The sequence below is a fragment of the Kogia breviceps genome, chromosome 1 (genome assembly GCF_026419965.1).
Source record: "Kogia breviceps isolate mKogBre1 chromosome 1, mKogBre1 haplotype 1, whole genome shotgun sequence".
Lineage (NCBI taxonomy): Eukaryota > Metazoa > Chordata > Mammalia > Artiodactyla > Physeteridae > Kogia > Kogia breviceps.
Window position 1 is genome coordinate 187,836,273 of NC_081310.1, and position 11,594 is coordinate 187,847,866.

An 11,594-nucleotide genomic window follows, 5' to 3' on the forward strand; every position below is an offset into this window, starting at 1 on the left:
GAGTGGATTTTTAAAAATGACCTTACTACATGCTTTCTACAGAAACTCACTTAAAATATAATGATATAGGCAGGTTGAAAGTAAAAGGATGGTGAAAGTTATATCATGCAAACATTAATCAAGAGCAAGCCAACATGGCTATACAGGTGTCTAAGAAAGTAGACTTCAGAAGAAAGAAAACTATCAGAGACAGAGAGGGACGTTATATAACGATGAAAAGAGTCAACCCATCAAGGAATAGCAATCCTAAATGTTTAAACACCAAAGAGAACTGTCAAAAGATGTGAAGAAAAAATTGATAGACATGAAAATAGAAAGAGATAAATCCACAATTATAATTGGAGGGGACTTCCCTGGTGGTCCAGCGGGTAAGACTCGGGTAAGACACTCCCATTGCATGGGGCTCGGGTTCCATCCCTGGTCAGGAAACTAGATCCCGCATGCCGCAACTAAAAATAAGATCCCATGTGCCACAACTAAGACCTGGTGGAGCCAAAATAAATAAATATTTTTTAAAAAATTTGTAATTGGAGAATTCAACACCCATCTCTTAACAACAGGTAGAACAACTACCAGAAAATCAGAAAGGATATAGAAGAACTCAAAAGAGTCATCAACCAGCAGATCGAATCAACATTTATAGGACACTCCACCTAACAAAAATAGTATCTTGCAAGATGTTGCTACTGAGGGAAACTGGGAAAAGGGAACAAGGTATCTCTTTGTATTATTTGTTACGATGGCATATGAATCTAAAATTTTCTCAAAAATTAAAAAGTTTAATTGAAAAAAGGAATACCTGTACTTTTCTTCTCATTTAAAAGTACAGTTGACCCTGAACAACGTGGAGGTTAGGGGTGCTGACCCTCTTCACAGTCAAAAATCTGCATATAACGTATAATCAGCCCTCTGCATATGAGGTTCCTCTGTATCCATGGTTCCCTCTTCTGCACCAGAGATTCTACATTCTCAGATTCAACAAACCTTGGATTGTGCAGTACTGTAATATTTACTATTGAAAAAAATCTACGTATATGTGGACCTGCGCAGTTCAAACCTATGTTGTTCAAGGGCCAACTGTAGTCAGAAGGTTATACATATTAACCTTATACTCAAGAGATCTGTATTTAGGATGTACACAACATGATCTGAGACTTAAAAATTCTATCTTGATTGATTCAGGCAAAGGTCATCAATAGATTAAACCATAAGATGAAAGATCCATGGGAACTTTACAGTGGGGGGAACAGGTTGACACCACATGAACCCACTGCTTGCTCTCAGCATTATTAGGAGTGGGTCAACCATGCTGTTTGTGTCTCCCTGATGTGATGCATCAGGAAGTACACAGTACCACTGATGCAGCATTCTTACCAAAAAAAAAAAAAAAAAAAAAAGGTGAGCTAGAATATAATCTAGCCATTAGCACTACCTTCCATTTGACAAAAAATATGAGGAACAAGTGAAATGAAACTATGACTATGCAAAAAGAATGTGGGACATGCTATAGCACAACTACTAGGTCTCTTCCATAAGCAAATGCATAAAAAGGGGTGAGACTGCTGAAGTTTAAAATAGACTTTTGAAATATAACAACCAAATGTAATGTGTAAACCGTGTTTGATCCTAATTCAAGCCAACTGAAACTTTTTTTAAAAACAGGGTTATTTGAATATGGATGTGGTATTAAGTGACACAAAAGAAGTGTTCATTTTTTTGTGTGACAATGGCATTGTAGTTATGTAAGAAATTGCCTGTTATAACACGCACACACTGAAATATGTTGGCATAACTAGTATCTCCAGCACAACATTGAATAAAAGGAGTAAGAGCAGATATCATTGACTGGTTACCAATCTTAGGGGGAAAGATTTTTCACTATTAAATATAATGTCAGCTATATGTTTTTTGTATATGCCCTTTAGCAGTTTGAGGAAATTCCCTTTTCTTCTTAGTTTTCTTCTTTTTTTTTTTTCCCCTCCTTCTTCATGAATAGGTATTGAATTTTGTTAAATGCTTTTTTTGGCATCAATTGCGATGATGATATGGGTTTTATTTTTTGGTCAGTATAGTAAACTATATTGATTGATTTTCAAATATAAAGCCCACTGTAAAAAAAAAAAAAAAAAAAAGCCCACTGTATTCCTGGGATGAAATTCACTGAGAAGTGATGTATTATCCTTTTTATATATCACTGTATTCCCTTGGTCAAAGGTTTTTATATGTAGGTTCATGAAGATTAACGGGGTGTAGTTTTTGCTGAGTCATACAGTAATTGTATATTTAACTTTATAAAAACTCAGTTATCTGTTTAAAAGTTATCTGTATTATGTCTCAGATAATTGTTTCAGGTGGAAAGTATTCTTTGAGTTTCCATTTTGAATGTGTTTGGACTAAACAAACAATAAACTACTGATGTCTGCAGTAAATAATAATAATAATAATAATATTACTTTCCACCTGAAGCTCAGTTATCTGAGAAAAAGTCTTTTATATTCATCTTCGCGTTTACCATTTCCAGCACTCTTCACTTTTTGTGTGTGTAAATCCAACTTTTCTTCCGTCTAAAGAAGTTTAAAAAATATCTGCTGTAGTGAAAGCTGGCTGCTATGAATTCTCCCCAACCTTTGTCTGAACGAAGTCTTTGCTTTCCTTTTTGAAAGGTGTTTTCCTTTGGGTATAGGATTCGAGGCTGACAGTTCTTTTCTTTCAATACTTTAATACTGACGCGGGCTGGAGCCTTTGGCAAGTCCCGATGAGAGAACCACAGAGCCGACCTCTGGGGCCTGCGGGACACCCCTGAGGGCATCACCTCTGGGCCAAGCCCTCATTTGAGGACCTTTAGCCCTTAGCAACGCCCCGTCTGGAAGAACACGTGGACCCCAGGACAGCTCAGGAGCCAAGCCGAGGGAGGTGGGGAGCCGCGGGCGTGGGGGGCGGGGCGCCGCTCAGCCTTTCGCTGTACTTCCCTTGCCCCGCCCCCCACGCGCTCCGCCCCAAACGCCGGTGGGCGGGGCCAGACCCCCTCCTTAAAGCGGTGGACCACCGCGCGCGGGGCCTCGTGCTACGCTCGGCTGCGCCCCACCGGTCTGTTGCAGGTTCCCCGCCACCGCGGTGTCCCGGTTGCTGTCGACCCCGCCAGCAGCCTCTGGCCCCCCGGGCCGGCCAGGCACCGTGCTGGGCGCCATGGAGATAGGGCGGCCGTGCGCCTCTTCCGGAAGCGCGGCCACACCGAGATAGACACGGCCCTAGCGTACTTCAGAGAGCATCCTGGGCAGTCTGGGGCTCGGGCTTGGCGGTGGCGACTGCAGAGGTAACTCCTGGCACCCGGACTCCGTCCCCCTTACCTGCCCCGAGCCATGCACCGGCCGAGGTCAGGACCGACAGCTTCGCCCTCCTGCCGGGGCGCCGACCTCCACTGGCCACCCCGCAGCTCTGTGAACACCCCGCTCCTCAGGCCCCGTGCACATCTAGCCCCGGACAGCCGGACAGTGCTTTGTCTTGACTCTGTTCCTCTCCTTTTCCCTCCCCTCAGCAACGTCCCAACCCTGGTCTAGCCTGGAACGACTTGGCTAGCCCCTCTCGGGGGCACTGAAAACGGAGTCTGGCGCTGTGCAGCCCCTGCCTCCTTCCCCTTCCCCGCAGGTGCGGTCCTGATCTGCAGGAATCCTGCCCATATCGCCCTGGCACTTCCTGGCATAGTCCCAGATCAGGCTTTGGAACCGGCGGGAATCTGCTTCCTCGTTGCTCTGGGCTGTAGACTGCTCCGTGGAGCTAGGCGTGCGCCGTTTAGTTGGCAGTGCCTCCCGCTTCACCAGGGTGGCTGCGCCTGGGAGCCGCAGGAGCTATAGGCAGTAGCTGGGATGGGAGAGTGGGGGTGGTATGGTGTCTAACTGCCCTCTCTGTGCCAGCCTCCGTCCAAGGCCATAGGAGGGAAATTGACACTAACCCACTCCAGGGAACTCAGAGTATAGAGGTGGCTGGGGAGCCCGGAAGAGGGACCACTTCCTGGGAGGGGACACTGAGGAACACTCAGAAAAGGGAACGTCAGACCTTGAAGAACTGCTAGTTTTCCAGGGGGAGTAAGAGGAGAAAGGGCATTCCCGGCTGCGCGGGTGGGCAATGAGTGTGCAAAGGCAATGAGATTTGGCAGTGCTGAGAGTGTTGGAACAGGCAGATGTAGCTAAGTGGAGGGTTTGTGTATGGGGGTAGGGGGACATCTGTCATCAGTCTGATGCCATCTGAAGTGTTTATAACGTGCCTCACAGGGACATAGTGAGGGCTCAGCAATGTTAGCTGTTCCTGTTATTTAGTAGTAGTATTAGCACCATCTACCATCTTTTACTTTGGGGCTCCTCAGAGTGAAATGATTCACAGCGCGGATATGAAACAAAACGAGAATATGCATGCATTTCATATGCTATCTAGACAACTCTGGTCTTCTTTCTTTTTTTTAATTTAAATTTTTATTGAAGTCTAGTTGATTTACAATGTTGTGTTAGTTTCAGGTGTCCAGCAAAGTGATTTAGTTATACATATACATGTATATGTATAACTAAATATGTATGTACATATTCTTTTTCAGATTCCTTTCCATTATAGGTTGTTACAAGATACTGAGTATAGTTCCCTGTGCTATACAGTAGGTCCTTGCTGGTTATCTATTTTATATGTATTAGTATGTATATGTTAATCTGAAACTCCTAATTTATCCCAACCCCTTCCCCCTGTAGTAACCATAAGTTTGTTTTTAGTCTGTGAGTCTATTTCTATTTTGTAAATAAGTTCATTTGTATCATTTTTTTTAGACTCCACATATAAGTGGTATCATATTTGTCTTTGTCTGACTTACTTTGCTTAGTATGATAGTCTCTGGGTCCATCCATGTTGCTGTAAATGGCATTATTTCATTCTTTTTTATGGCTGAGTAATATTCCATTGCATATATGTACCACATCTTCTTTATCCATTCATCTGTTGATGGACATTTAGGCTGGTCTTATTTCTGATTGCTTTTTCTTCTCCAGCTCCTCCTTCTCTTCCCTCCGTCAGGCTGGAACTAGCTGGGCCAAAGTTCTTAAAACTCAGATCTGAAGTTAACATCAAGAAGGGGAGGGGACTGAGGGGGATGAGATGGTGGGAGGGAAAATTCCAGTGAGTAGCCCTCCAACCCTCCAGCCTGCTCTCTCCCATCTCAAGGGGTCTGGCCTGCTGAGGCGACTTTCCAAGTGTGAGCAGTGCAGAGGGCTTTCCCCTCACCTATCACTCCAGCCACCTGGGATTCTTTTTTTTAAAATATAAATTTATTTATTTTACTTATTTATTTTTGGCTGCATTGGGTCTTCATTGCTGCACACGGGCTTTCTCTAGTTGGGGCGAGCGGGGGCTACTCTTCGTTGTGGTGCGCGGGCTTCTCATTGCAGTAGCTTGTCTTGTTGCGGAGCTCGGGCTCTAGGTGCGCAGGCTTCAGTAGTTGTGGCACGTGGGTTCAGTAGTTGTGGCCTGTGGGCTCAGCAGTTGTGACTCACGGGCTCTAGAACACAGGCTCAGTAGTTGTGGCACATGGGCTTAGTTGCTCTGCAGCATGTGGGATCTTCCAGGACCAGGGCTTGAACCCGTGTCCCCTGCATTGGCAGGCAGATTCTTAACCACTGCACCACCAGGGAAGCCCCCACCTGGGATTCTTAATGGGGGTGGGGAGAAAAGTATTTGATTAACTCACTCCTGACTCACACAGGCAGCACAACACCAGTCTTTTCTCAATGGGTTATTTCTCTGATGGAAATATCTTGCCTTTCCTTCCCTGGGGCCCCAGTTGAGGCCTCTTGCTCTCTTTTCTGAATTCCTGCCGCAGTCTCCTTGCCATTTGCCCTGTTTCCAGACCTGTCCCTGAGGTTTTTGTCTGTGCTTCATTCAGAGTCATCTTTCAAAACTGCAAAGCTGACAGCTTAGCTCACTGGCTGAAGTGTTCAGAGTCTCCCCGTGGCCCCCTGAAGTCAGATTCTAAGGGGTGCACTCAGGGCCCTTTGTATCCATCTGGTCTGTGGCCCCTTCTCCTGCCTTGTGTCCCCCGTGGACCTGGTGTTTTAGATCCATGGGATCGCAGGCATGGCTCCTCACGTGCCACGTTCTTGCCTCTGGGTGGCCTCTGACTGCCCCTGGAGATTCAGATTCAAAGAAAGCCTTCCCTGAACTCCCAGGGCTCCTCTCCCAACTTGTGCTTATCCCGGCCTCACTTACTCTGTAGTGGCCCCTTAGACTGTGCGTCCTTGAGGGCAGGGATCCGGTGCTGGCCTTCCTCCTCCAGCCCTTAGCACCAGGCGTGGCACACCCAGCTGTCTGGTAAATAGTCATCGTAATAACATTAGCAGCTCATAATGAGCAAATCTATCAAAGTTCTGATCAATCCTTGGGGCCTCCCGACAAGATATCACTCTCCATTTACAGTTGAGGGGATTGAGGCTCACAGAGGTTAAATAACTTGGTTAGGGTCACAGAGCTCTAACTGGCAGAGCTGGGGTGTGAACCCAGGTCTGTCTCTTAACCATTACACTAGATCCTCTCCAGAGTTTGGTAAACTGACTTGGACTTCCATTTCTCTCCTCCCAAAGTGAAAATCACCACCAAGGCCAATCCAGTGGGTGAAAAGTCTCTGAAGCCTGACAGCCTCTGGTCCCAGCTGGAGACGTCACTGAAGCGGCTGCAGTGCCCCTGAGTGAACCTCTTTTACCTGCACCTGCAGGACCACGGCACCCCCACGGAAGAGACGCTGCGTGCCTGCCACCAGCTGCACCAGGAGGTGAGGGCGGCCCCCCTGCTCCCCTCCTTGGGGAAGGGAGAGCTGGGGACAGACCCAGCAGAGCTGGGGACAGACCCCACTCCCAGGGTCCCCAGCCAGTCTCTCCTTCCTGGTGTTCTGGGCTGCAGTGGGTTCTGACCTTGGCCTCTCCCCTGCAGGGCAAGTTTGTGGAGCTTGGCCTCTCCAACTATGCCGCCTGGGAAGTGGGCGAGATCTGTACCCTGTGCAAGAGCAACAACTGGGTCCTGCCCACCATGTACCAGGTGAGGCCAGGGCTGCAGATGCCTCCGTCTCCTGGGTGCCTGCTGATCCCGGGTCCTCCTGGCCCCTCCCCGTGCCCTCTCCATACCAGCCATTCCCCTGCTCTACAGGATGATGGCTCCGAGGTACCCTCAGCCTGGCAAAGAGGCGCCTGCTCTCTCTGGCTCTGGCTCCCCATCCTGCCTGCTTCTCGCTCTGCAGTCAGCCTGAACACTCCTCGCCGCCCTCCCTGGAAGGACTGCCCAGGTCTCACTTAGATGCCTCTTCCTCTGGAAGCCTTTCCTGACAGCCCAGAGGAGCCTGAGATCTCAGGTCCTCCTTTTCTCCTCCTCATTCATTCAGCAAATGTTTGTGCACCTACTTGCTGCCAGGCACTGGTCACAGAACTTACGAGCGTATTATGATTGTCTCTTTTGTTGCGTATGTTTGGTAACACTCTACCTCACTAATAAATCTCTGAACGCAGCGGCTTTGTCCTTTGGCTTGTGGATGGAAATCCAACATCCAGGCCATACGTGGTGCTCAGAAATGTCGGCTGAAGGAATGAATTTTCCTTGGGCATGAGCCCTCTCCACCAGCTCCACTAAGTATCTGCCTGATTGTTAAGGTCTGAACTGAGTTTCTCCACAGGAAAATGTGGGGTCCCATGGGCCCTCTCCAGCTGGCCCTTCTGCCTGCAGGGCATGTACAACGCCACCACCCAGCAAGTGGAGACGGAGCTCTTCCCCTGCCTCAGGACTGAGGTTCTACGCCTAAAACCCTTTGGCTGGTATGGGTTATGGGCTGCTGTGGGGACGGGTTCGCCCCAGGATGGAAGGGTCTTCCTGGCCATGTTTCTCTCTGTTCCTGACCCTGGGGGTGCCTGGTCCCAGACCTGGGAAGCAGGGAAGGGTTTGACAAGAGGCTGGGCTGGGTCCTCCATCCCTCCTGGGTCCTCCATCATCACCCCCACTTCCGGTCCAGAGCAGCCTCTGGGAGCTGTGCCAGGGGATCTGATTACAGCCTTCCCGCAGGGGGCCTGCTGACCAGCAAGTACAAGTATGAGGACAAGGACAGGAAACAACCTGTGGGCCGTTTCTTTGGGACCAATTGGGCAGAGATCTACAGGAATCGGTGAGCTGGGGATGGGCTGCATCAGGGTGGGAGGTGGCATAGGTCCCCTTAGTTTGCAATGGGGAGTCCCTGGGGCTGCTTCCTTGGGGGCCAGGACCCCCCCCTGTGCTCAGACCTTTGCCCTTGGATTCCCACCAGCTTTACTGAGAAATTTACCCCTAAAGTTTCGCCAGTGTCTCTGGGGAGTGATTGTGGGCCTGGATTGGGAATGCGTAGAGCGCTGGACCTTCCACCAGGTCTGTGAGACTATGTCTTTTCCCTGGGAAGAGCCTACCCCCTGCCCACAGTGGGAGAAGAAACCTTGGATTGGAACTTGGGATTCCTGGGGCAACTGAGTCTAAGTTTTGTAAACTCTTGGCAATAACACTGTCATCAATGTCTAAAGTTATAGTTGAACATCTGTTGGGACTAGGCTTCTTCCCTTCCTTTTTTTCACTTTTGCAAGTTTGAAAAAGTTGTCAAAGTAATACATGCCCACAGCTAGAAGCAAGCCCTTTCCAAGTCGCACTCCTCCAAGGTGATGCTTTTTAACTCCTACAGCTTTCCTTCCCTCTGGCATTTACTGTGAGATCTCTCATGCATACACTTTACTGCTATTCCTTAATTTATCAAATTTAGACATTATCTGTGGACTGCTGGAAAGTTCCTAATCTTTCAAGATTTATAGAAGCTGAGTCTCCAAGGCTCCAATGCTAGTTTTGTTGAAATGGCCCAGGACTTTTAAAATTAATTAATTAATTTTTGGCTGCATTGGGTCTTCGTTGCTGCGCGCGGGCTTTCTCTAGTTGCGGCGAGTGGGGGCTGCTCTTCGTTGCGGTGCACGGGCTTCTCACTGCGGTGGCTTCTCTTGTTGCAGAGCACTGGCGCTAGGTGCACAGGCTCAGTAGTTGTGGCTCATGGGCTCTAGAGCGCAGGCTCAGTAGTTGTGGCACACGGGGTTAGCTGCTCTGCAGCATGAGGGATCTTCCTGGACCAGGGATTGAACCTGTGTCCCCTGCATTGGCAGGCAGATTCTCAACCACTGCACCACCAGGGAAGTCCCCTGCCAGGGTTTCTGATTGTCTGGCCAGGTTTAGGAGCCATGGCCCTAAGCAGTGTCTCTCAAGGAGCTTGTCACACCACCAGTGTCTAGGCCTCACCCCTGGAGGATCCTGGTTGATAGTTTTCACCTTCTCTGCTCTACCTAGTTGACAGAGCACTGCAGGTCCGTTATCTCCTTTACATTTTGCACTCACCGTGTGGGGCTGGCTTGGGGTGTTTCCTCACTGAGCAGATAAGTGAAGGCAAGTGACTGAGCCAAGGCCAGAGCTAGGACTGGAGCCAGGGTTTGTCCTGTCTGTGACCCGGGGCACAAAGGTGTGGTGTTGTAGACACTCCTGGGTCCTGATCTGGGGAGTTGTATTGTTCGCATCCGGTGAGCATGTTCAATGCAAGGATCCTTGCCCACTGTATCCCCGCTGCTCCTACCACTGGGCTGAAATCACCTCAGTGAGGGGCCCAGAAATCCACATGCGTTCTGCTGTTCAGGGAAACAAAACCTCCATTTGAGATGTTGGTCCCTCAGTGCCTCAGGGACCAGTGTCCTGCAGGAATCCCAGCGTCCTGACCTGTGACACCCTCTCCACCCACCCAGCTTCTGGAAGCACTACTTCGAGGCTGTTGCCTTGGTGGGGAAGGCCCTGCAGGCTGCGTATGGCACCAGCGCTCCCAGCATGACCTCGGCTGCCCTCCGGTACAGGTACCACCACTCCCAGCTCCAAGTAGGAAGGAGGAGGTGGAAGAGAGGGCTGCGTGATTATTTCGTGATTTCTGGATTACTCCTTTTCCTCTTCTGAAATGTCTCCATGGCCCAGGTCTTTTGGGTGGTATTCCTGTACTTAGAGAAGTTTATTAAGTGTCACATGACAAACACTACTGGCCCTAGTAAGTATAATTATCCCAACTTTACGTATGAGTAAACTGGCTCAGAGGCCACTTCACCTAACTGTGGCTACATGAGATAGGGCAGAAGCTATGGGTGATGCTGAAACCTACATTTTTTCCGCATTAGCATTTATCTGTCTCTGGCTGCCTGCTCTGCAGAGGCCAACTCTGTGTCCCTGGCAGGGCTGCCCTCTCCCTGCCATCCCACTTTCCCAACAACTTCCTCCAACTTGGGCATCACATACTAATGGTGCCTCTTTCTTGAGCCCCTGTTAAGTGCTAGGCCTGAAGCAAAGTACTTTATGAAATTTTAGGGAATTCCCTGGCGGTCCAGTGGTTAGGACTCTGCGTTTCCACTGCAGGGAGGATGGATTTGATCCCTGGTTGGGGAACCAAGATCCTGTATGCTGCAAGGCACGGCAAAAAAAAGTCCCACAACCACCCTGCAAAGTAAAGCCTGAAGCTTAGGGAGGTCACATGACTAACCCAAACCCGCCCAGCTGCAGAGCAGCAGAGGGGAACTCAGGTCTGCCTGTGTGCGTCTAGAGAAGCAGGGCTGTACAGCCGTTCGAAGGCAATGTAAGTTCTGTGCAGAATAACACAGGGTATAGACTTTGGATTGCAGGTCTTGGCAGGGGCAGGGTGGGAGGGGGTGTGTGTGACTGGGGTCACTGTGGTGCGCTAGCGTGTGGACGTCTGGCCGTCTCCCCTTGCAGGGCGTTCAGAGGGACGCAGTCACCCTGGGCGTGTCCAGCTTGGAGCAGCTGGAACAGAACTTGGTGGCCGCTGAGGGAGAGCCCCTGGAGCCGGCCGTCGTGCAGGCCTTTGACCAGGCCTGGCACCTGTCTGCCCACGAATGTCCCAACTACTTCCGCTAGGCCTAGCCCTGCCTTGGGGTGGCAAAGGACGCACTCCCTCTATCACCTCTTTTATTCTCTCAGCCAGTCAGTTCTGACTTACAGCTGCTTTATGCAGCTGGTCTTTCCTCACGGTCCCAGTTCACAAACCCTTTGTCTCCCGTGTTCTTGTTAATACTCCCAGCTGCCTTCCCATGGAAAAAGGCCAGGGCTGCATCCACTCAGGCGATCCCCATCTGAGTAGAGAGGCACTAACCTGGCTGCAGCCCAGGCCCACGGTGAACCTGCTGAATTTGTTTCCTCTGCAGCCTGGAGGCTGTTTCTCATCCTCCCACAGGCTTGGTGAGAAGGGGGCAGGAGTAGGGACTAGCCGTCAAAGGGCAGAGGCGGTGGGAGGGCCTCCCAGCCTCCTGCCCTGAACCCAGCGGGACCTCTCGACATCGGGGCTGCAGGTGGCCTTCACGCTTCTACACGCGACAGAAAAAAAGAGGGCCATACACCCTGAGGTAGATTTTCTCTCGTTCAGAACTACCTCATTAAATACTTATCAACAGAACAATCTGCGCAAAAACCTACCACCTGGAGCCACCACCCAGAAGTCTAAAACCTCCCAGGATGCAGTGGAATGGTTTTTACATTCA

The 11,594-nt window shown here is 49.6% G+C and overlaps 1 pseudogene; it reads left to right on the forward strand.

Moving 5' to 3' along the window:
• Positions 1-1,539: 1,539 nt before the first annotated feature.
• Positions 1,540-11,069, forward strand: LOC131740756 (aflatoxin B1 aldehyde reductase member 4-like; annotated as a pseudogene).
• Positions 11,070-11,594: the final 525 nt, after the last annotated feature.